The sequence below is a fragment of the Thermobia domestica genome, chromosome 11 (assembly GCF_964235325.1).
Source record: "Thermobia domestica chromosome 11, izTheDome1.hap1.1, whole genome shotgun sequence".
Lineage (NCBI taxonomy): Eukaryota > Metazoa > Arthropoda > Insecta > Zygentoma > Lepismatidae > Thermobia > Thermobia domestica.
The window spans coordinates 44,427,958-44,452,368 of record NC_137464.1 but is presented as its reverse complement, the minus strand read 5'-3'; positions in this window follow the sequence as shown (position 1 = coordinate 44,452,368).

The following is a 24,411-nucleotide window of genomic DNA, read 5'->3' as shown; positions in this document are numbered from 1 at the left end:
CCTTTAAGGGTGAATTCCATTAACAAAAATTATTACATGTAGATTTTCTCATCACATCCACTTCACTAGGACCGTATCCAGGGGGACTAGGGGGCCGGGCCCCCCTTAAACTTTGGCTGGCCCCAATAAAAGTTTCACGATAGGCTTGCAAATGAACTATAATATGTACCGTGTCCTGCGAAAACGAACTAAGCGCCACTTTCATACTTTTGAGAAAATTACGTTTAAAGGTTGATGTCTAGCATTAGTGTAGCCGTAATCAAAAGTGAAATTATGTTTTTTTTTTTTTTTTTTTTTTGGAAAGGTGTTGATTTTCCTCTCTTTTCGATTGTGCAAAACGTTCTAATGCTTATCAGGAACCAATCGTCGCATTTACGTGGATTTTCAAAATTTGGCGCTTAGTTCACTTTTGCATAACACGGTACATATGGTAATGAAGTATAATATGATTGGATCGGCCCCCCTAAATTCTACCGCCCCCCTAAATTTTTGGGCTGGCTACGGGCCTGCCCTTTACATCGCGTAAGTACAAAGAATAAAGCTTAAAACATGAATATATAACATGATTATGCTCGAAAGTAAACTATTAACTCAGTTTTTAATAATTTTTCAAAAATCACCTGCAAAATTCCAGTAGTCGGCCACCAGTTACCCAGAGGTCAGCCAGTATTCACCCCAGTAGTCAGCCGCATTCAATATCACGGATTTAAACGTAAATAAACGACATACACAGACCAGACCCGTATCCAGGGGGTGTCTAGGGGGGCCGGGCCCCCTTCAATTTTTGCTGGCCCCTGAAAATTTTTACAGTAGGCTTGCAAAAGAACTATAATATGGTGATGAACTATCATATGGTTGGATCGGGCCCCCCCTAACTTCAGCCGGGCCCCCCCTACATTTTTGGGCTGGCTACGGGCCTGACACAGACTTAAATAAAACTCAACTGTTACAGAGGACACACTAAAACCTTTGCGTATATCTAAATAAAAATACAAAATATTACACTTTACATAATAGCGTTTAAAATATATATCTTAAACTAACTTCTTAAAATAGGCTATGCAAACTTATTCAAATTAGCATAGGCTCTTAATCAAACCAGAGTGCTTAACAAAGTATTAGTAATTGCACAGTCTGAAAAGTGCAAAAAACTATCGAAACTAATAAGCTGTTTCACGATATCATAATTTTATAAATAATACGAACTTTTGGTTGCGTAAAATCAGCATACTTTTTAACCACAAGCAGGACACACAAAATCTTTCTTGGAAGCTTGAGCATATGATAATTATCTAACTTATCATAGGTTATTATATAATTGGATACTATATAATTATATAATTTATAATAGATCATAGATTGTTATAATTTCTTCAAAGTTGTATATTTTAGATGATACCAACGTTCACAGGAGTCGCATACTATATTTTTAAATTCATCATCTTCAACGTCACTAATTAAGTCTTCGGTGTAAGCTGCATACCTAACATGGTCTTTAGATCGGTATGATTATTCCTCTTCTAAATTATTCATGCCCCTTTGGCCTTTGTGTTTTCGTTCTTTAGAAGATGCTTGGGATTTATTCTTAATTTCTAGTCTCCTTTGGTTTCTTTCCATCTTGCGATGTGTTTTCTGTTCTTCGGCTCTTCCCTTATTCAGCCTTTTTAAATCCTCGTTGTTTCTCTAGGCTCTTGAAGAAATCGCACTTGCTAGTTTGTTAGTTAAAGCCGCAGGTATCTTGCTTTTTTATTGGTCCTGACCAAAAGAGAGTTTTTTTTTCAAAATCAAAATCTGGAAAGTACACCTTCGTTAAAGATAAGTAGCTTCGTGGATTCTTAGGAATATTTTGCTCTTCCAAATGGGATGGAACATCTGTGTCATGTGTTACAATGTCTATAAATGGGTAGGCTTATTTCATGTGGGTTAATGTTCTCATTTTCTTCGCTGTCGTTGATCGGGTTCCGTGTTCTGTCTTCACATTCCTCACAAGGTAAGTACTAACAAACTAGAAGCGGATATTTCATATGTCTCTGTAACCATATTTTCTAACACACTAGATGACGCTTCAGTATTAACTATGGTAAAGCTAAATTTTTGGAAGCAGTTGGAATTTGTAGATTTCTAGTTTCTGAGACATCCGTAACAGAATCAGCAACAAGAAATGTTTTCGCATTTGCAATTTCTTCAAGAATTAGGTCAACATTCATTCCTTTCCCCTCAAGATTAGTTTGCAAATATTCAACGAGTTTGATTGGTGCTTCGTAATATTCTTCTGTTCCATTTGTTGTGTGGAGTCGGTCATCAATTGGGTTACCGTCATTCATATTTTCTAAGGCATTTTAAAAGCATTTGGTATAGTCCACAGCATCGGGATTAAAAGGGAAAATTTCGCATCATCTGAAACCATTTTTTATAAGTTCAGAGCTTGTTGCAGGACAAGTTACAAAAATATTTAATTTTCATTATTTACAATATTTATTTACAAGAAATAGAGGTGAACTCAGAATGTTGAAGAGAGACCCTCAAAATCCCCTAATTTTAGTCACAACCCAACAAATTCTTTGCTGTTGTAGCCCTATCTATCTTCAATTTTCTTTATACATAAGAAAATTAGTTATCTATCTTATCTCCCCTCTCCGTTGTCTCTCTTTAAGATAGGCTAGCACGAATCTATGCATGGATTTATCTATAAATAGATAAACCACGTTTTTAATTAGGTTGTGTTAGAAAGCTAGTAGGCTACTAGGAGAAAGTGTAGCTAGGCTATGAGGTACTGAATGAGAAGCATGAGTTATAATGAAAATATTTATTTGGCAATCAGGCAACTCTAGGAACGGAACAGATAATAATAATAATAATAATAATAATAATAATAATAATAATAATAATAATAATAATAATAATAATAATAATAATAATAATAATAATAATAAGAATAAGAATAAGAATAAGAATAAGAATAATAATAATAGTTAAAGAGCAGTTGTAGCCTTGGAAGGAAAAATGTGCAGAAACACGACATAGTGCGGAGTAATTTAAATATCAAATCAATTAGATATTGATATCCCTGATTTCCTCATAGTTAACTTAGATTAAAAGCCTAATCTATGATCAGGATTTAAAAAAATACTCATTGCCTGCCACTTATATTTTAGAGAGATAATTCAGACCAGCCATAATCCTTAATCTTTATTTCCTCAGTTAAAGAAAATACAAGAATTGAAATGACTGATATTATAATTGGATTATTCTTGCATGATCAAGTTAGTGACCTCATAACAGCCGATACTTCCTTAAATCGTTAGAAAATTCTTATACGTATTTGTTAAAATGTCTCAGTTGTAGAAATGTGCATTTAAATTGAATGAATGATAGGTGGCTGACTATTGTAATATATGAATAGAATAGCCACCCGTTGGAAGTGATGGGGGGCTGGCCACTGGAAAATCAAGTCAAAAGTCTTTTATCCCTACTTGTTTGTCTCGAGCATGCTTTTATCTGCAAAAGTAGAAAATTCTAATGCGATAACTTAAATCATGCACATTTCCAGTAGTCAGCCCCTAATGGCTGAGTACTGGAAAACATTATCAAAAATGCAACCTGTAGTCAGCCCCACTTTCTATCTACGCAGTATCTTTATTTGTATCAACAATCACGAAATTTTTAACAAACTACACGCATTCATGCATCCAAAAAACCAATAACTCATACTATTTTACTATAATGTAGTTTTAACTTAACTGTGAAGTAAAGTTTCTTCCTTATTTTCTTTTTATTCACAAAATTCTCACTTTGCTTACGTGCATCAGTAGATCTCAAATGCTATTTTTTCCTGTTCTGCCACAAGATGTTAAACCAGGCTAGAATACATGAGGTTGACTACTTAAGCTCTGATGTAAGTTTTAGTTGACTATTTGCATGATAATAAGCTACCGCATGCTTATTTAAGTGCTTTTTACTGAAAAATGGCTGACTAGTGGAGACGGCTGACTTTAGGCACACTCACCCTAATCGCTAGTTTGCCATGTTTAAGGAAATGCATCTTCTAACTCCTATATTATTGCTACATTTCATACTCTATCTATCTGCAACACACTTATTACCTCCTCACGTCATTGATGCATGTGTTTTCAAGACTTTCGGGTTTCGCATCTGGAAAAGATAAAAATATAAACGAAAAATATTAATAGAAGTATATACAATTGATCAATAAAGGTAGCATGAAAATTATGTATTATATTACACAATATGGACTACATTCGGGATATTTTTGCGAGAGGATGCTCCGTGTCAGGATCTGGGTTCCCCCCGATCCTGCTATTATATAAAGGTAACCAAGAAAGTTCTGTCGCATTTTCACCAACCACCTTCGAACATCGATATGTCACCTAAGACGTACCTGGAAGATCAAAAATAGTCTCCATCACCACTGACGGCCTTCTGCCAACTTTCCGGAAGGCCATGGATTCCATCGCGGCAGAACTTAGTGGGCCGTGGAGAGAAGAAGGTATCAAGTACATTTTGCACCTCTACTAGGGATATGAACTGGCGTCCTCTAAGATAATTGTCCAAGGAATATAATAGGATATAATCTGAAGGTACAATGTCCGGGAGTATGGCGGATGCAATAGTGTTTCCCATTCAAGGCGTAGAATGGTGTCCCGGGTCATCCTAGCCACGTGGGGCTTAATGTTGCCCTGTAACAGGAGAACCCCTTTACGATTCAGAAGTGCTGGCTCCAGAGTTTTAAGTTTTTCCTGAACACAGCACAACTGCTGACAGTACACAGTTGCATTGATGCTCTGACCTGTTGGTAGCAGTTCCCGATGCACTATATCGCAAGCAGTCCACCAAACACACAGGAGGACCTTCTTCTGGTGCAGTGCTGGTTTCGACTGTTTTGAAACAGGTTCATGGGATGCTAACCAATGATGATGGCGCCTTGGAGTTTCGAGCAGGAGCCAATCCTCATCACTTGTCAACACCCTGTCCAAAAATGGCTCCTTCCTCAGACGAAACATAGGTATTTGCTTGCGTTGTCTTCTGGCCCGGAGTCAAAGTCAAATCATATGGTACCCATCGATCCAGCTTGTAGTGCTTCCCAAGTTGATGGAGGTGCTACCGAATGCTTTTCCCATTCACACTGAATTCCAAATTCCTCATATATCTGGCCACTGTTGGCCTCAATTGCTGCCTGAAGATCTTCATTTTGTACATTGTTGGTCTTCTGGCACGCGGTGCGTCTTCGAGTGTTTTGTCACCATCCTTAAACTTGTTAAACTAGTACTGGACTGTCCGAGTAATCACGACAACCTCACCAAATGCCTGGCATATCTTCCGTTTCGCTGCAGCGGCGTTAGACCCCGGTTTGAGCTCGCACAGCACACACGCCCTTATGACGCTCTGTGGAGGTCCCATGTTCACTCTGTCCTTACGCAAGTTCACCGGTTAACTGAACTGCCACAATCAGGTAGTATGTTGAATATATCCACACGAACAACTAACCTTCGCCTTATCTCCATTCACATTCAACCCACGGTGTGAGGGTCAATTGAACACAGACCTGCACAAAAAGCGACAGAACTTTCTTAGTTACCTTTATAGCTAACTTTCTGTCAGGCGGTAAAACATCCTTTGGAGTGAGCCGCCATTTTTTTCCTGCAAAACTTCATTACATGCATACCCGTCCATCAGACTTGAACAAGGTGAAACGTGATTCGTTATTCTACTAAACTGATTTCCGCTTTTCTACAAACCAGTGATAATTGTCCAGACACCACCGGAGTGTGTAGCCCTTGTTGGTTTTTGTGATTTCTGGCCTATGTGCTGGACCCTACCGACCTATACTAGTGCTCCTTATGCGTGACTGAATGAAAGCAGTTACTCCATAAAACGTCTTTTGACATTATTGGAAATGTCAAATTCTTCAAAATTTAACGTTTGACGGTAGTGGTGTCTAATGGTCAACCGTCACTACCGGGTCCTGCAATGTACCCCTAATTCTCCTCGGGTTAAATTCCAAAGTTGGGCGTCCATTTCCAGCAATTTTTTTTTTTAAATTTACAGGAAAGATATGGATATTTTGATCGTTTGTGTGCTTGATAATATATAAGAATGTCGAAAAATCGGTTTATTTGTTATATATAAGCGGTTATAAACATGGGACTATACGGCGAGCGGAGGGAACTACTTGGCGCAAGGTAACCGAACAGTTGCATTGTGGGAAAGAAACGAGCATTTATGTTACCAACATGGCGAATGTACAAGGGCAATGAACTGACAGTTTTAACATTTGTGAAGCAATACGTTGATAACGAGCAAAATCTTTTAAAAGTTTGTGAAGAGCACGGATTAATGAACCTAATAACAAATTGCAAAAAGTGTGTAAAGGAGATAACACCGAAAAAAACGTATCGAAAGCGGACGCCCAACTTCGGAATAAATGCCTTCTCCTCCATCTTTTGTTTACGTAGCACAAACGAAGTTGTTGGTTTTTGGCTGTTTAGCTTCAACGTAATTGAGCTATTTATTAACCCTGTTCGATGACATTTCACAATCACACCCCTATTCGAAGTCCGACAGCTCCTTACCAAACCTGTTGTTACTGCTGATCTTCGGGGTTTCTTTAATAGTTGAACAATACCTTATATAACATGACGCAAACATAAACCAAATTAGGTACCATCATCTACATCATAGAACTTATAAAACGTAGCAAACTACCGTGTGCCTAAATTTCTCTTGTCCACCAGCTATTGTCAACCAAACAGGGGTAAGAGTGGATCTGAAAAGGTAGGGAGATGCATGACATCACTCCGTCCCCCGTGCTTATGTTTACCCATTGTAATCTTTTTGGAGATTGGGGGGACGCCACAAATATTTTCTGGAAGTGGGAGGACGACGTCCCCTTGTGTTCCCCCTCACTTTTACCCCTGCAACCAAATATCGTGTTAGCCGATTGTTTGTTGACTAACCAGCACATAAACTCTCTATAATCTATTGAAATAACACTTAGTTAACCAACATTAGCTGTACATATACGCAATCTATATACAGTGCCGGCAAAAAAATCTTTACATTGTGAAACAAATAAGAAATCATTACAAATTCATAATATTGAAGTATTTTATTGTGGCCAATACATTACAATTAGTATGTTGTCATATCGCATTTACATTTTATCAACGTCTGCAATCGTTTAGGCATTGATTCAGCCAGGCTGGCGAAGTATGTGGAGTCCATGGATACCCATAGTGTTTTGATCATTTCCTTTAGATCCTTGGTGTTGGTCGGTCACGTCTCTTGAACCTTATTTTCCATGACGTTCTAGGCGTTTTCGATTGGATTAAGGTCAGGGGAATTAAATTGCCACTCTAACAAAGTAATATTATGGTTACTGAAAAACTTTTGTACGGCTTTGGACATATCCCAAAAAGGAAGTAAATGTTCTTCCAAAATATTAGTATAATTGCTTGCTTTCATGGTTTCATTCTTGGGAAGAAAGTACAAACCACCCCTGCCCTTGTTACCACTGAATGCTCCCCACACCATCACATTATCAGGGTATTTAACGGTCTTAAGTGTAAATGTCGGGTCATATCGTGAAGCAGTACTCGGACGGCGCACCATCTTCGATCCATCCCGAATCAACCTAAAAGTGCTCTCATCACTAAACATCACTTTCTTCCACTCTTCAGATGTCCAATCTTGATATTTCTTACAGAAGTCGAGCCTTTTTCTCTTCATTGCCGTTGTGAGCAGGACCTGCTTCGCAGCACGGCGACTTGGCAAGCTCAGATCATTTCACGAACTGTCCTAGTTGCGACGTTCTAGAGGAGCTCAGGGTACTTGTTTTTCAATTCTACAGCGGTTATGGAAGGATTTGACATTACTTCATGCTTTAGAAGTTTATCAGTCTTCCTAGGTGCACCGGAGCCGGACTTCCTACGTGGTACAGTCCCAGGAGCCAATGACGCCGCTGAACGCTGAAGCTGATAAATAGTCTCTCTTGACACTCCAAGATCTCTGGATACAGCAATTACCGAATCACGTTTCTCCAGAAGAGTTGAAGCCCGGAATTTCTCTGCTATTATCAGTTTCTTACGACCCATTGTGTGTAATCAGAACAAAGAAATAAAACTACTAACTTGTAAGAACTTAAACAAAAATCTAGCTGCACAGAGTAAAGAAAGAACTACCTAGCCGTACAACGCCACGAGGCACACTGAGCTTCTGCTGGGTGAGGGAAGATTGCAAGTGGCGCGCTAATGACTGACGTCATCATCAGGCTCCTCTCACATTTTTATGGCGGGAACGGCACTTGATCCCGTTACGTGGAGTTTCCATGTAAAGATTTTTTTTTGCCGGCACTGTACATATGTTTGAAATAAATTTACAGTAAACGATAACCTAGACTTATTCGCACCAAACTACAAAATTCTAGTCAATGTAGAAATAATCTATTAAATGTGTCTATGTTTAAAAAAAACACTCAGCACTGAATCTTCTTATATCTCACAAACTTGTAAATTAAATATATAGTGATACAATATAAATAAAATCATCGTGTGCACTCTTTAATAATTTGTTCATAATAAACCATCCAATTAGTAAACTACTGATTCTAAATTCTTTCAAGAGTAATTATATTTCAAAATTCTCAGTGACAAGTTTATCAAATACCAAGAAATTTATAAAACTGTCTTTAACAAAACTTTTGCCATGTAAGGTGCACCATCTATGAAACATTATTTCTAAACTGTTTAGTAAAATTAATCACTGTCGAGAAACGATAGGACAGAAGAAAGTACATCTATGTTCGAATCTAAGACGCACCCCCATTTCTAAACTTCAAAAGTTGGGCCAATTTCTTGTATTCAGTTCTAAGACACATAATGGATATTCAACGAAGCAACTCAGTCTTCAATTCTAAGATCCCCCCCCCCGATTTTATACCTGAAATTTTGGTAGAAAAATTGCTTCTTAGATTCAAGTATATATGGTAGGCCTATGGTGATCGTGAGAAAAAAAATCAAATTCGACATTTCAAAGGGTTTACACGTTTCATGGAATCTACATGCTGAATCTACATGAATCTACATGAATCTACATGTGATATGCATATCATATTTACTATAAACTTTCAAAATTATGTACATAATAGCTTAATTTATTATTGTCTTTCAAAAAACTGGAGGGGCCTAGGCCCCCTCAGCCCTGGCGTAGATCCGCCACTGTCTACATGCCCAAAAAAGTTATTATTCCAGTAATTTACGCATTTTCAAGCTTTAAGCAATTTATAGAAGCGAATGCCCCTTACCCGCCATTACACCCACCTGACCGTGATAAGCTGTCCACAAATGAAATTGTAAGAGTTTGATTTAGCCATGAACTGTTTTACAGTACGGTATTTGTGGTTTTTCGTAATTTTGTACGTTTAGTTTTTTATTATTATTATTTTTATTATTTAGAGTACTAATGAAATGTAACAAACCAAACAAAACGTCAAGCTCTACAATAATAATACAGGAAGAATATTTTTCGGCCTTGTTTGCCTATCCTTTAGTCATCTTGCCTTGTTTGCCTATTCTTTAGTCATCTTGCCTTTTTTGCCTATTCTTTAGTCATCTTGCCTTTTTTGCCTATTCTTTAGTCATCTTGCATTGTTTTCCTATTCTTCAGTCATCTTGCCTTGTTTGCATATTCTCTAGTCATCTTACCTTTTTTTGCCTATTCTTTAGTCATCTTGCATTGTTTGCCTATTCTTTAGTCATCTTGCCTTTTTTGCCTATTCTTTAGTCATCTTGCCTTTTTTGCCTATTCTTTAGTCATCTTGCCTTTTTTGCCTATTCTTTAGTCATCTCGCCTTTTTTGCCTATTCTTTAGTCATCTTGCCTTTTTTGCCTATTCTTTAGTCATCTTGCCTTTTTTGCCTATTCTTTAGTCATCTTGCCTTTTTTGCCTATTCTTTAGTCATCTTGCCTTTTTTGCCTATTCTTTAGTCATCTTGCATTATTTGCCTATTCTTTAGTCATCTTGCATTGTTTGCCCATTCTTTAGTCATCTTGCCTTTTTTTGCCTATTCTTTAGTCATCTTGCCTTTTTTGCCTATTCTTTAGTCATCTTGCCTTTTTTGCCTATTCTTTAGTCATCTGGCCTTTTTTGCCTATTCTTTAGTCATCTTGCCTTTTTTGCCTATTCTTTAGTCATCTTGTCTTTTTTGCCAAATCCGACACTGGATTGTTCGATGGCTGACCGTTCCTTTTTCGTGCCGCAATTAATTGAAGACTTTGAGGCAAAAACCCGTTATCCAAAAAGTGAAAGTGTACAGGAGATAGCTTCACAGGGGTTTCTCTTCATGCTATTTTCTTCAAACTTGGCACGTATATACTAGACCAAAAATAAATCGACACGTATTTTTTTGTTTCTTTCGGAAACTAGGTTAAGAGGGGCAAGGGACCCCTTTTCAAAAAAGGGCCACTTTAAACAAACGAAACTCTGCCGATGCAAAGATGACTTCAAAGTAGGAAATACAGGTTTTGTCGCTTTTGTGAGAAAAGGGTTGCAGGGGCAATGGCCCCCTTCGAAATGACAAAGGACTTCGCACAATCCTTATGAAAATTAGATTTCGGTGGAATTGCTTGAAACCGTGATATGTTGTAGATATGGTGTTCTTAAGAAAAATCTCAATGGACACAACCACAAATGACTGACCGTTTGGCTACCACAGGGCCATTTTTTAAAAATACAGTCGAAGATAACGATATTCTGGATTTCAGTAAAAATGACTAAAACAGTGATATGTTGTAGATATTGTGATCCTGAGAAAAAGTTTTAATGGGAGTAACCACCAATCACTGAACGTTTGACCACTACGGGGCCACTTTTTTGAAAGCAGCCGAGTATAGTGATATTATGGATTTCGATGAAAATGACCGAAACCGTAATATGTTGTAGACATTGTCCTTCTGAGAAAAAGACTAAATGGACACAACGACAAATCACTAATCGTTTGGTCACCAGAGGTCTACTTTCTTGAAAACAGCCAAGTATAACGATATTCTGGATTTCGGTAAGATTGAGCAAAACAAAGATATGTTGAAGATCTTCTCATCATGAAGAAAATGTCATCGAAATGATGAAAGGATACATCATCGAATTATAAACGTTTGGTCACTACAGGTTCAGATTTTTTAAAACAGCCAGGTATAACGATATTTTTTTATTTCGGTGTAAATGAATGAAACTGTGATATGTTGTAGTTGTCGTAATCGTGAGAAAAATTATCTAGAGCTTTTCAGGGTTTTCCTTTGTCCTGCAAGATGAACATCTGAATGTTGTCTATGCTTATATGATGTTGGCCTCTACTCTCCCCATCCCTTTTCTGGATTGTAATATCGGACTTTTCAGGTTTTCACAATTCTACCCAATTTCCAGAGTATCCTTACCTTCTGCTGTTTCGAAAAATGTGGCCCCATAGTTGCGAAATGGTCACTGATTTGTGGTTGTGTCCATTGAGACTTTTTCTCAGGATCACAATATCTACAACATATAACAGTTTCAAGCAATTACACCGAAATCCAGAATAACATTACTTTCTGCTGTTTTCAAAAATGTGGTCCTCTAGTGGCCAAACGATTAGTCATTGGTGGTAATTCCCATTAAGACTTTTTCTCAGGATCACAATATCTACAGTCATTTTTACCCAAATCCAGAATGTTGTTATCTTCGGCTGATTTCAGAAAAAAGTGGCCTTGTAGTGGCCAAACGATCAGTGATTTGTGGTTGTGCCCATTCAGACTTTTCTCAGGAACACCATCTACAACATATCATGGTTTTAAGAAACTCCGCCGAACACCGATTTCCATAAGGATTGTGCAGGGTTCTTTGTTATTTCGAAGGGAGCATGACCTGCAACCCTTTTCTCGCAAAAACGACAAACCCGTATGTCCTACTTTGAAGTCATCTTTGCATCGGCAGTTTCGTTTCTTTAAAGTGGCCCTTTTAATCAAGGAGACTCTTTTTTGAAAAGGGGTCTTTTGCCCCCCCCCAAAACCTATTTTCCGAAAGAAACAAAAAATACATGTTCTATTTATTTTTAGTCTAGTATATATGTGCCAAGTTTGAAGAAAATCGCATGAAGAGAAACCCTTGTGAAGCTATCCCCTCCGCAGTTTCACCAAGCCTGTAGCCAGCCCATATGTAGGGGGGCTCGGCTGAAGTTACTGGCGGCCCTATCCAACCATATTATAGTTCATTTGCAAGCCTACCGTGATAATTTTAGGTGGGACAGCAAAAATTTATTGGGGCCAGCCCCCGTAGACTCCCCTGGATACGGGCCTGAATTTTACTTTTTGGACTTGACGAGTTTTTGCCCCAAAGTCTTCAATTGATATGTAACTAAGTTGTTTCTGGATTCTGGTAGACGCAGCAGACAGCAGACGTCTTTCTTTGTGGGGTAGATACCACTATCAACAGCTCGGTTAATTTCGCTATTATTACGCTAAGTAATATCTACTAATTATTCGGAATTAGAACAAAACTGCTTTAATAAAGTTATTCAAAAAGGGGTTCGACATAATTAGATGTAGTGGCGATTGTCGCTGATAGTTTGTGTCATGGAAGCATTTCCAAAACATAATTTGAAGCGAAACGGGTAATCACGACGGGCCGAAGTGGGGTGACCTGGGGAGACATTCCCCCGAAGATGTCTCTGATTGCGCTCACGACACTCAGTGCCGGATTTACCTATAAACTTCTCAAGCTATAACTTAAGACCCCACTCTCTTGGAAGCCCCAAAAAATTAAAGGGAAAGAGAACTACATGTACAATTTCAAAATATGCTGTAAGATAAAAGAAAAACAAGTAAAATAAAATCTGCATATATAATAGCAACAGTAATGGGTGTTGTATAAGACTCCTATGTTATAAGCAATGGGATCCCCTTCTGCTAGCGTGCTCCCTAAAATATCCCTTTTTTCCATCCTTCTGTATACAGGGTCTCTACCTTCTGCATGGTCAGGTTGCACAACTGGATATACAAAAGGCCCCATTACCTTCAATAGCTTAGGGCCTCATCAAAGTTCAATCTGGCTCTGCCTACGCTACTAGTATTTTCGCAATGCTATAGTATTACGCCTCCTCCTATGTATTAAAAGTTCTTTGCGAAGGAAATTTGAACCCATTACTCAGGTATAAATACCTGACAGACAAACTTTTATGTTAAAAGATACTAACAACGAGAAAGCAGACTTTGGAAAATGAACTTCGGGGCCAATTTTCGCAAGATGGTAGTGCATATTTAAAGTGTTCATATTAAAAACTGGGAGAGCGCAATAGTCTAATATAGCTGAGAAAAAGCGTTTTAAAGTTTTCGACTCGCCGCATATGTCGTACGTTGCGCAAATTTATCAAAAAACTGCGTGGCAGAATTAGTAGAATCTGTGACTCATGTGCGAAGAGTCCCGGGTTCGATTCCCGCTGGAGTCAACTTTTCTTTGTTTTTTGCTTAGCCAATTCTAGCCACAAGAAGCTACAAGTAAAATGTTAATTCACCACATGTTTATAATGAATTAAAACAATAGAAATATTCAAATCAGTTGTAAAATCTTTAAATGTTCCATGTTAACTATCAACAAAATATAATCTATTTCGTAAATACATTGATATCACGAGTTATATTATGATTACCACAGTCCTTGTGTAAAAAATGTTCTTGACGATTCGTGTTTACATCTGTTGACAGTGTGTGTATTACAAGCACTGGCGCAAATGATATTGAGTGATGAGGAGGACATGTCTCCTCCAATCTTGAAACTGAGGGACTGTCCCCCAATAATCCTATTTGAAATGTGTTTTTTCGGGAGAAATGTCCTCCTCACCCGGATTTATGTCCAATTGCCACAAATGAAAATGAGATGAAATTGATATCCCCCAGAACAAGCCTCAAATCTGCCCGCCTCCCAATGTTGAAGACAACTCTACTTCCCTGATCCCCTACAGTATTGTTTTTCAACTTTATAAATATTTTGAACATCACTTTTAAAAAAATATGGGAACGATCTTACTCGTACTCTCCCAATATTGGAGACAGATTTTCGCCGCTTATTACAATGGGAATAAGGGGGAAACCTGCTTTGGTTATAGTAACATCCACTATTACCAAAGGGATTTCCTTCTCACCCTCCTTGTAATTCTCACACTGTCAACAGATGTAGACATGAAGCACCAAGAACATTTTTTACACAACGATTGTGGTAACCCTAATATAACTCGTGATATCAATATATTTACGCAGAGGTGCCCACCCCCCTCATGTCCATGACGCACCCCCCTCAATTGTCTATCCGTAGGTGTTCTTCCATGGAAAAAAAATCTTTTCGATTAATTTTTACACCCCCTCAAACATATTTATATAGATTTTTAACCCCCCAAATATTTCAATGACGCAGTTTGCGTCATGGCCCCCTTCCCTTGTGGTCACCTCTGATTTACGAAATAGATTACATTTTGTTGCTAGTTAAAATGTAACATTGAAAGATTTTACAACTGATTTGAATATTTCTATTATTTTATTTCATTATAAACATACGGTGAATTAACATTTTGCTTGTAGCTACTTGCGGTTACAATTGGCTAAGCAAAAAACAAAAGAGTTGAGTGCAGCTAAAATTGAACCCGGGACACTACGCACGTGTGTCACAGATGCTACTGATTCTGTTACGCAGTCATTTGATAAACTTGCGCAACGTACGACATACAGGGGTTGGACAAAAAATCTAAAACGTTTGCAAAAGAGTGAAAATCATACCTAGTATGGTGTGGGGCTTCCTTTTGCGTTCAAAACAGCTTGGATCCGACGGGAACGGACGAATATAGCTCCTGAATCGTAGTGTGTGGAATTTTGTACCATTGTTCCTCCAAAAATGCTCCAGTTCCTTAAGGGATGCTGGTGGAGGGTAATGAGACTGAACACGCCTTTCTAACTCAGGCCACAATGACTCAATGATGTTCAAATCTGGTGATTATGGGACCCAGAGGAGGTCTGATAGCTCCTGGTCATGCTCCTCAAACCATGATTTCACCATTTTTGCAGCATGGCAGGGTGCCAAACCATCTTAGTAGATCCCATCACCATCAGGGAACAATATTTGGGCCATGGGTAGAACATGGTCCCCCAAAATGGCCTCATACGCCTTAGCATTCATCATTCCATGCAGGGCTATGATGGGGCCTGCACAAAACCACGATATCGTTGTCCATACTGTAACAGAACCACTCCTATGCTTTACAGTTGGGAGCAGACAGTCTGTATCAAAGGCCTGCGACGGTGTTCTCCATACGTAAACACGACCGGTTGTTGGAAACAAGGTGAAGGTCGATTCATCGGATCACATTACGTATTTCCACTGCTCATGAGTTCACGCCTTGTGGTTCTGGCATCACTGGATACGCCTCTTCGCATTTACTGCTGTGATCTGGGGTTTGGTGACAGCGGCCCTGCCATGAATTTTCATTTTATGAAGTTCCTATCGCACTGTTTTCGATGAAACCGGATTTTGTAGGCCGGAATTGATTTCATGTGTAATTTTCATTGCAGTGGTCTTCTTTTTAGCTGCTACAATCCGTTTTAGTGGTGTCCGGTCCCTATCTGACATTATTGTGTTTTGGCCACTGTTGTGCTTTGCAGACGTCGTTTGCCCATGAATTGTGTATGCCCTCGTGACATTGGATACAGTGCCTTTCGATACCTCTACAATGTTCGCCACTGTTGCTACCGAAGCTCCAACAATCATGCCTCTTTGGAAGTCTGTCAGGTCGCCCATTTTACCGCACCACGTTCACACCACGACACACACGGGTGAACTGGTTACTGCTGACGAAAGAGGAAGGTCCACAGGACACATTAAAAACAAAAAACGTTCGGCAACCGCAACATGTGTTGTACAGTGGAGGGCAAAATTACGTGTCCTATATGAAGTGTTTTAGATTTTTCATCTACCTCCTGTATATGGCGAGTCGAAAACTTTAAGACGCTTTTTCTGTACAATATTAAGCCATTGTGATCTCCCAGTCTGCAATATGAACACCTTAAATGTGCACTATTACCTTGCAAAAAATGGCCCCGAAGTTCATTTACCAAAGTTTGCTTTCTCCTTGTGGCATTCTGTTGATGTTTATCAAGACTAGTTCGCCTATAGTGTTGAAAGTAGTCTTACCTATGTAGCTAATTGATGCTGTATAGCTGTCATTGTAATACATTTACACTACAGATACAAACTGAAAGAAGAAAGAATGTAAATTAGAGCGGTACTTCAATCTATCACAATACATACTCTCTGCCACTTATTAAACCACGTATAGGCTATTTCTGGAGCTGAGTTTACGCTTTCTGGACAAGCACACACACACAGTAAATTGTTTTCCACGACAAGGACCGCGATATCTCTGTGGTAGAGCATACACCTCTGTTGCCTAAAGGCTTTGGTTCGATCCAGCTCGCGTCAAGTGAACTTTGTGGTGGATTTTCTAGAGGTGGTGTGTTTGGGCGTCAGTTTGGTGTGCGTGGGTCTTCTAGGGATTCTTCCGTTTCCTCCCACTTTCATCATTCCAAACTGTAAAAATTCGTTATCTTATTTCAAGCGATTGTATTAAGATATAACACAAAGAGGTGGTTAGAACAACTCACTCTCCATTTGGAGTTGTGTGTCAAATGCCAGTAGTTGAAATGACACACAGCCTGTATGTTGAAATAACACAAGTGTAAAATCTTCGGTGTTGTTTTCTGCGTGACTGCCAAATACGTTGGGCATAATATAAAGGTATATGTTCTGAAGCTAAAGACGAATACAGTACACTGTAAAAATCGTTGTGTTATTTCAACGACATGCCTATGTGTTAACACGATTGTGTTAAAATCTAACACAAACAAGTGGTTAGAACAACTCACTCTCCATTTGGAGTTGTGTGTCAAATGCCGGTAGTTGAAATGACACACAGCCTGTGTGTTAAATTAACACAAGTGTAGAATCTTCGGTGTTGTTTTCTGCGTGATTGCCAAATATGTTGGACATCTACGTAATTATAAAGGCTTATGAATTGAAGCTACAGACAGACACAGTAGAAAGAAATACTTAAACAAATCCAGGTAGCCTATACGCAAAATTTCAAAATGCAAACCGCGCATGTGTTTTCAATTATTTTACATAATGTTTCTGAAGAAACCCTAACAGCACAAGATGTGCTAGGCATGTGCCATTTACGTGTTCTAAATTCATCTCCCACATTTGATGCATTTATTGCTTCTTTTTCTAAGCGATTGTGTACTAGAAGCAACAAACGCATCAACTTTATTGGATGGCAACTGTCGCCGATCATTTGAAAGTGAATATGGAAGAACTATAAAATACAGTAAATAGACAGTCGTCATTTTGTTATAAAATTAGGTCTACATGGCGAGCAGATTTTATCTTATCCCGAACGTTTATCGTCGAATATACGCGGCTTAAAGGAGCGTCCTGATTAGCCAAATTCAAAAGACCTCAACAATTTATCCCTCTACACGCGACGTTTTCTTCATCGCCTCCGTGGCGAAGTCGGAAGAGCATGCGGCTAGTAATTCAATAGTTGGTGGTTCGTGCCCCCCACCACCACTGGAGTACATTTTTTTACTTGTTTAAAGTGTTTTTTTTTTTTAGACTCAGCATAATGTAAACACATTGCGCATATAGGCAATTTAACATATTTTGGGGGAGTAATTTTGTGGTTTATTAACGCTTACGGCATGGCTCAACACCGGTTGTGTGTTAAAGACGTAACACACCCCCTGTGTTAAACGCCAACACCGCGGGGTATGTGTTGAACTAACACCTCATAGTGGTAGTCATGCTGGAACCACTGCCCTGTGTTAAAATTAAGTTGAATTAACACAACCATTTCTTAATGTGTAGAAAGAAATATTAAACAAATCCAGTTATTCAGAAAATTTCAATATGCAAACCGTGCGATGTGTTTTCAATTGTTTTACATAATGTTTCTGAAGAAATACTGTATGTCAACAGCCAGAAACAACACAGTATTACTGTGTCACTTCTACACTGCACTAGAGCTCACCAGTCAACACCGGAGACTATGTTTCAAAAATGGCGGAAAACAAGTAGAAACACGATTAAGGGGCAAACATATTATAAGGATTGTAGGTAAGAGTTTCTTATTATTCTTGAAGAAGGTGTTGGTGAAGGTTGTGTTTCGCACCATCAAAAAATACATCTCAATAAATGAAGAGCAAGACGACAAAAAAATATGAATATTTTCTAAATGAAGTGTTCTGTAGTTTACTATTCTTATTTTAAAATTAGAATTTGTTTCCTTCCTCGCCCTGTTAACATTTTAACAGGCATTTCAAGAAAGGGCGCGTTCGAAAACATTTGACGAAATTTACGATGTTCACTAATTAATCTGTTGCAGTTCTTTTCGTTAAGTTCATTCGTTTCGTTATTTCCGAATCTGGTGTTAATCTGGTGGTCTGACTTTAAATTTTATCACAGGGGGCGTTAAATTAACAACGAAGCGATGTTACTTATATGAATTTGACCTTGAATTATGACACATGATGTGTTGAAACAATAAGAAAATTATGTTCAAATAACAACAGGGATTGTGTTATATCGATACTTGACATGATATAATATTAACTCAAAATAATTAACACAGTGTGTTACTATCTTCGTGTTGATGCAACACCGCCACAAAGTAACACTCAACACTTTTCCCCACACTTCCGACCCTGACATGGTGTCGAATCAACACCTAAATTACTAACCAGATCAGAATTTAACGCCGCTCAACACCGGTTAAGTGTTAAAAACGTAACACACACCCTGTGTTAAACGCGAACACCGTGGGATCTGTGTTGAATTAACACCACATAGTGGTAGTCACGGCGGAACCACTGCCCTGTGTTAAAATTGAGTTGAATTAACACAAGCATTTTTTACTGTGTAGGTTCAGGTTGTCTTGTTCAACGTTTCAGTGATTACCTTTTGTTTATTTCCAGAAATAAAGAAGTCATATTTTTTTCTATGTTTAGCCGACCGTTCAAAGATAAACTAAGAAAAGTCCAGATGATGCGTGTAACATATGTCAAATCTTCAAGAAAATTAAACTTGTAGTGAACAAAACAAGTCCTTTCTTAAATCTATAGTTGCTACGAAACTGTGACCTTTCGAAGAAGCAAAAAAGTTCGACAAAAATTTTCTGAATATGCTAATGATTGCAATTTCAAATTCGGAAGCAGTTAGGAGATGTAAAGCGGATTTCTTTCGGGGATGTCCATCGAAATTCGGGGAAGTGTTGCGGTGTTAGATATTTAAAAAAAATCCCTGCTTACATCATCTTTGTGTTGTTTTACACAATATTTTAGTTCCTTCCCGTTTCTCTAACTGGTTCATCAGACGCAGATCATTTACCACCAAAATCCTCAGACCCTACGCACTTGGACATTTTACCTGTAGGGACACGTACAAGCCATTGTGTGCCAGCTGAAAATGGATAGCGTTCATCTATTGCAGCAGCACATAATGCATGTCTAAACCAGCATGGATCCTGATGTGTTCAGAAGAGTGTATGAGGACTGGACATGTGGTATGCATTGAGTGAGTTGATCACCACACAGAGCATGTATTATAATGCTAATCGGTAACAATAATATGCAAATTACTTTACAGAATTAAAGTTAGGTAAAATCCGATATTAGATTCGTGTTTTTGTTAACTTTCTAGCCTTAGACTTCATATCACGGATGTCGAGCTTCAATATGATCGCCACAACTGTCATACTCCTTAGATAGAGCTTCACTCTCAATAACCTTACCACAGATTTAATCTCTATCCAAATTCCTACAGGAGCTTTCAATTTACATAATGTTCCCAGACTTTTAAATCACCCTATATATGATTTTTAACAAAACAATTATCAATTTACTGATTAACTTTCACTATATTGTAAAGTTCAAGAGAAATTTAAATACAAGAACTTGTCTCGTGTTAGTGGAATATCGTAGCTTTAGTTGGATTTTATTGGGTTTTGAGCCATGATCTGGGGTTTATTTCTCAAAACTATTAATCTTATAGTACTAATAAAAATTAAACACAAACCAACTATTTGCTGAGCAAAACAATATATTCACAATAGAAAACTACATATGTATGACGGTTTCACCAACTAACACTTTGGCTTTGATAGTGTCTGATAAAACCAAAGTTTTAGTTGGCGAAACTGTCACACATATGTTTTTTTTTTTTAAAAAAAACGTGACTATATTGTTTTGCTCAGCGAATAGTTTGTTTGTGTTTAGTTATATACAAAACAAAACTTCTACTTATGGAAAATATTATAGTTAAAATTGTTCCAAATCTAATATTGTACAATTGTATCTACCATGAAACCAAGCCAAATTAGAGGTGTTTGACTTAGTATTTAGAATTGACTTTTACTACTATTCTAACATTTTTTTAATGATACTGAAGGATTTGTAAAAAAAATATTAGAAAACTTGTTGATTTGGAAAATAGGACCCTGGAGGGGAAAGTTTTTAATATATCCGTTGGCTACACTGTATGTTACCATGATGCTATAAAATCAAATAGAAGACAGGCATATTGTAACTCACTCTAACATAGAAACTAAATAAGAAACATAGCAGCTTTTCTTATTGTTGAGAAGTTCCCAAAAGAATTTCTAGCATCTGGAAATGCAGAACTTCGTAATCCTTGTCTCTTGTTGGTGGGTACCACTACGTGGAATGTGACAAAGGCAAGGAGAAGAAACACAGCTTACTGTTCTCTAAGAGTGAAAGGGAAAACTCACCAAAGAGACCTGCCTTTTACACAGTTATTCATAGTCGTGAGTGTAATATTGGTCCTTGGAAGTTTGAAGAGCATGGTATATACATACACATATAAGATGAAATAAGTCAAAAGACAAGCGTTGTGGAAACGTTGGATGAAGCAAATCCTTAGTTTCTATCCACTTCTTAAAAGTAATCCTTTATCCCCTTTTTTTTCGTTAGTCTTAAACTTCATTTTGAAACAACTGCAATGAGAAAAAAGAAACCCCGTCACTTAAACCTAATACTGTTCATTTCATAAAAGAGCTAAGAAAATTATCATCTCTCTCTCTCTCTCTCTCTCTCTCTCTCTCTCTCTCTTTCTCTCTCTCTTTCTATCTGACCTTTTGGTTTAGAGGTTCTAGTTCCTCACAGTACAAGTAAAAGTCCTCTTTTCACTAACAAAGCTACGTCTCTCATACATTTTCTGTAAAGAGTATGTCACCATCTCTTAGCTTTTTCTATTTTTAGTTCGTTGGAAGATGAACAGAGGTGGGAACAAGAAATGTCTTTTGTTTTTGTTCTACTTCCACAATCTTCTCTACCCTGAAAAGTGTTTTTCAAAGGAAAATATTTCATAAAGAGAGAGAGAGAGGGATAAAGTCATAGAAACGAGTATTTTTACATGAAACAAAGAAAAAGACCTTCCCATGACTATACGAAGGCTTCTCTTTCGTCAGTTATACGTTTTGTTGAATACTATAATTTAAGGCTAACTTCACCTTACTTTGTAGCAAATGAATGGCTGTAAACTTTGGACATTTTATGTTGGCAGCTACTGTAGCAACAATGCATGAGATGATTTTAATACAATCCAGCACCAATGACCGACTGTGTATTCCAGAGATGTCCGAAATAGAGAACGGGCACTATAACTGGGTTACGAGCTAGAACCTGATTCCAAGCGAACACAAGCCACAATTGAAGTTAGCGTGAGCACGACCAAGTGCGATCTCCATTGATGTAGTGGGCCCGTCTCCTTCACAAGCTAGATCCCATTTTGTCTATGGGTGCGAGATTAACAGGAGCCTCATTGAGGTTAACGAGAGAAATTCAAGCGAATGTGAGTCTCTTTGAGCTTCAGCCTCTTTGAGAAGAGTGAGCCTGAGCAGCAATGAGCCGGTTTGAAATTAGACATCTCCGCAGATGTGAACAAGTTGTCTGAAAATCAGACGTTGTCCCTATTCCAGATACCCACATTTGGTCCCTCAACTATATGGTATGTTCTGCGATATTCTTTGAGTTTACACGCTTGACAAATTGACAATTTTGATGTACACATGTGATTAACTGTTTGATCTAAGGATTGAACGGCTCACTTTTAGTCCTCCTGGTTAGGCGATTATAAAAGATAAAGATAGGCGGTCAGCAGCAGTGAATCTGTGTTTCTGTCCCTCGTTGTTTAGTCTTAGACTGAAATCCGAAGTTTCACAAGATATTAGACTCTAGATGTGTGGTTTTCAAGCTCGGAGTTTATAACGATACGATCATAATGATGTTATCAATGATCAGAGGCGCAATATCATAATGATGTAATAATATTATCAATCTGTACTTGTTTTATGAATATGATCAGAGGCGCAATAAGTGAGCAGGAATATATACTGAAGAAGAAAAGGTTTTGTTGATTAGGTTGTCATGGATAGAGTAGGTTGTCAAGAAGGTATGATTGTTATGAAGACAAATATTTTGTGATGTGGATACTTGTAGTCATCTTCCAGAATAAAAGAAGTGTTAAAATCTTCCACACAGCAGCAAATGGTAAAACTTATTATTTATTAATATAATTAGATATAGTTAAATGTAAAAATATAGATCACGTTATACGTAAATAGAGATCTCGTTATAAGTTTTATCCACCTACAAGATCTATCAGAAAAGTCATATTAATTCTACAACTATGAAAAAAGTTTCTTTACATAATAATAAGAATAATAATACCTGTAAAATAAAATCTTTAAAATATTGTCCTCCTCCATCGATACATCTTTGCCAATCGTCCAATCTGCGAAAACATCCTGGAAATCCTATTCAGGAAGTCCATTTAAAGCCATTTCACAAGGTAATTTCACGTCGCCAATTGTTCTAACTTGTAATTATGTGTAACGTGTAATAATGTCCTATGAGGGGATGGAGATATGTGTCACTTGGCACTTTGCCTTTTTGTTTCTAGGTCACACTGCAATATTCACGCACCAGTGATAACGTTGTCCAAAAAGTGAGAATCATTTTCAAACATTTCCAAAACGTCTTGACAGATTTCCACTCGGCGAGATTTTTTGTCCTCTGTCAAAATTTTTGAGACAAGCTTTGCGCACACTTTTCTCATCTGCAAATCCTGGTCACAATCTCGTGGACGATTGTTTTAGGGTACTTGACATCTCGGCCATCAAAAGAACACTCATTCGACGACCTGTTTGCAAAAGTTCTTTCACACGAGTAACATTTTCGTCGTTTGAGGGGGTTTACGGATGTCCAGCGCGGCTTTTGTCGTTCCTCTTCTCTACCTACCAGAAACGCCTTTTGCCATCTGTAGACTCATTTAAACACCCATCCCTGAAAGCCCGTTGTACCACTGGAAAAGTTTTCGCTGCAGACTTATCGAGTTGCATACAAAACTTGATCGTGTATCTTTGTTCCAGTAATCGCTGCACCGCGTCTTGTACAAGAAACGAAACAGAAGTTTGTGAAATCACCCATCCTTCAACTCCGAGAACTCGGAGACAACTGAGCGAGCACTTACTCAGAAGCCGGCGGATAGAGATAGATAGAGAGCTCACCATCGATCCCGGCGGATAGAGAAGGCTGCAATAATATGATTATGAAATTTTAGATGAACACACTTTGATCTTTTGGCTACAAAACTACATCACTCAATGAAACCTCCGTCTGCTGTGACGAATATCGTCCAATATTCTTTCCATACCTTGAACGCACTTTGGTAAAATTCAGAAGAGCTAACTTCTACAACATTGTTTCACACAAAAAAATGAAGGCTTTGTCACTGCCGAATGATTTTTCTCGCTGATGGACCTTCAGGCGACCAAACAGGAAGAAATCCGAAGGAGCCAAGCTAGGAAGATCTGATGGACGACTTCCTATCTCATTTAATGAATATCTTCTGTGTCATTATGGCTGTGTGAGGCTTGGCATTGTCAAGGTGGAGTTTGATGATCTTACCATGCAGCTCTGACGACTTGGTCTGCACAGTTTATTTATTTATTTTTATTGTTGAGGAGAACCAGCATGATACCGGTGCAGTCCAATGTGTGATCCCATAAACCGGAAGCAACTTTCTATGAATTGACGTGGCTGATTCATTATCGGTTTTAAACAGGAATTCTATTACCGACCATTATCAGATACTAATGCCTACTTCAGTGTCTATTGTGGTTCACCTGTGAACTATAGGAAACAACAAGTATTACCGTTTTGAAGCCAAAGGATAAAAGTATGTTCACTTATAATTTCATCATCACATTGCAACTAATAAAAATATTATGCTAATCTGTGCAAAAATTATTGA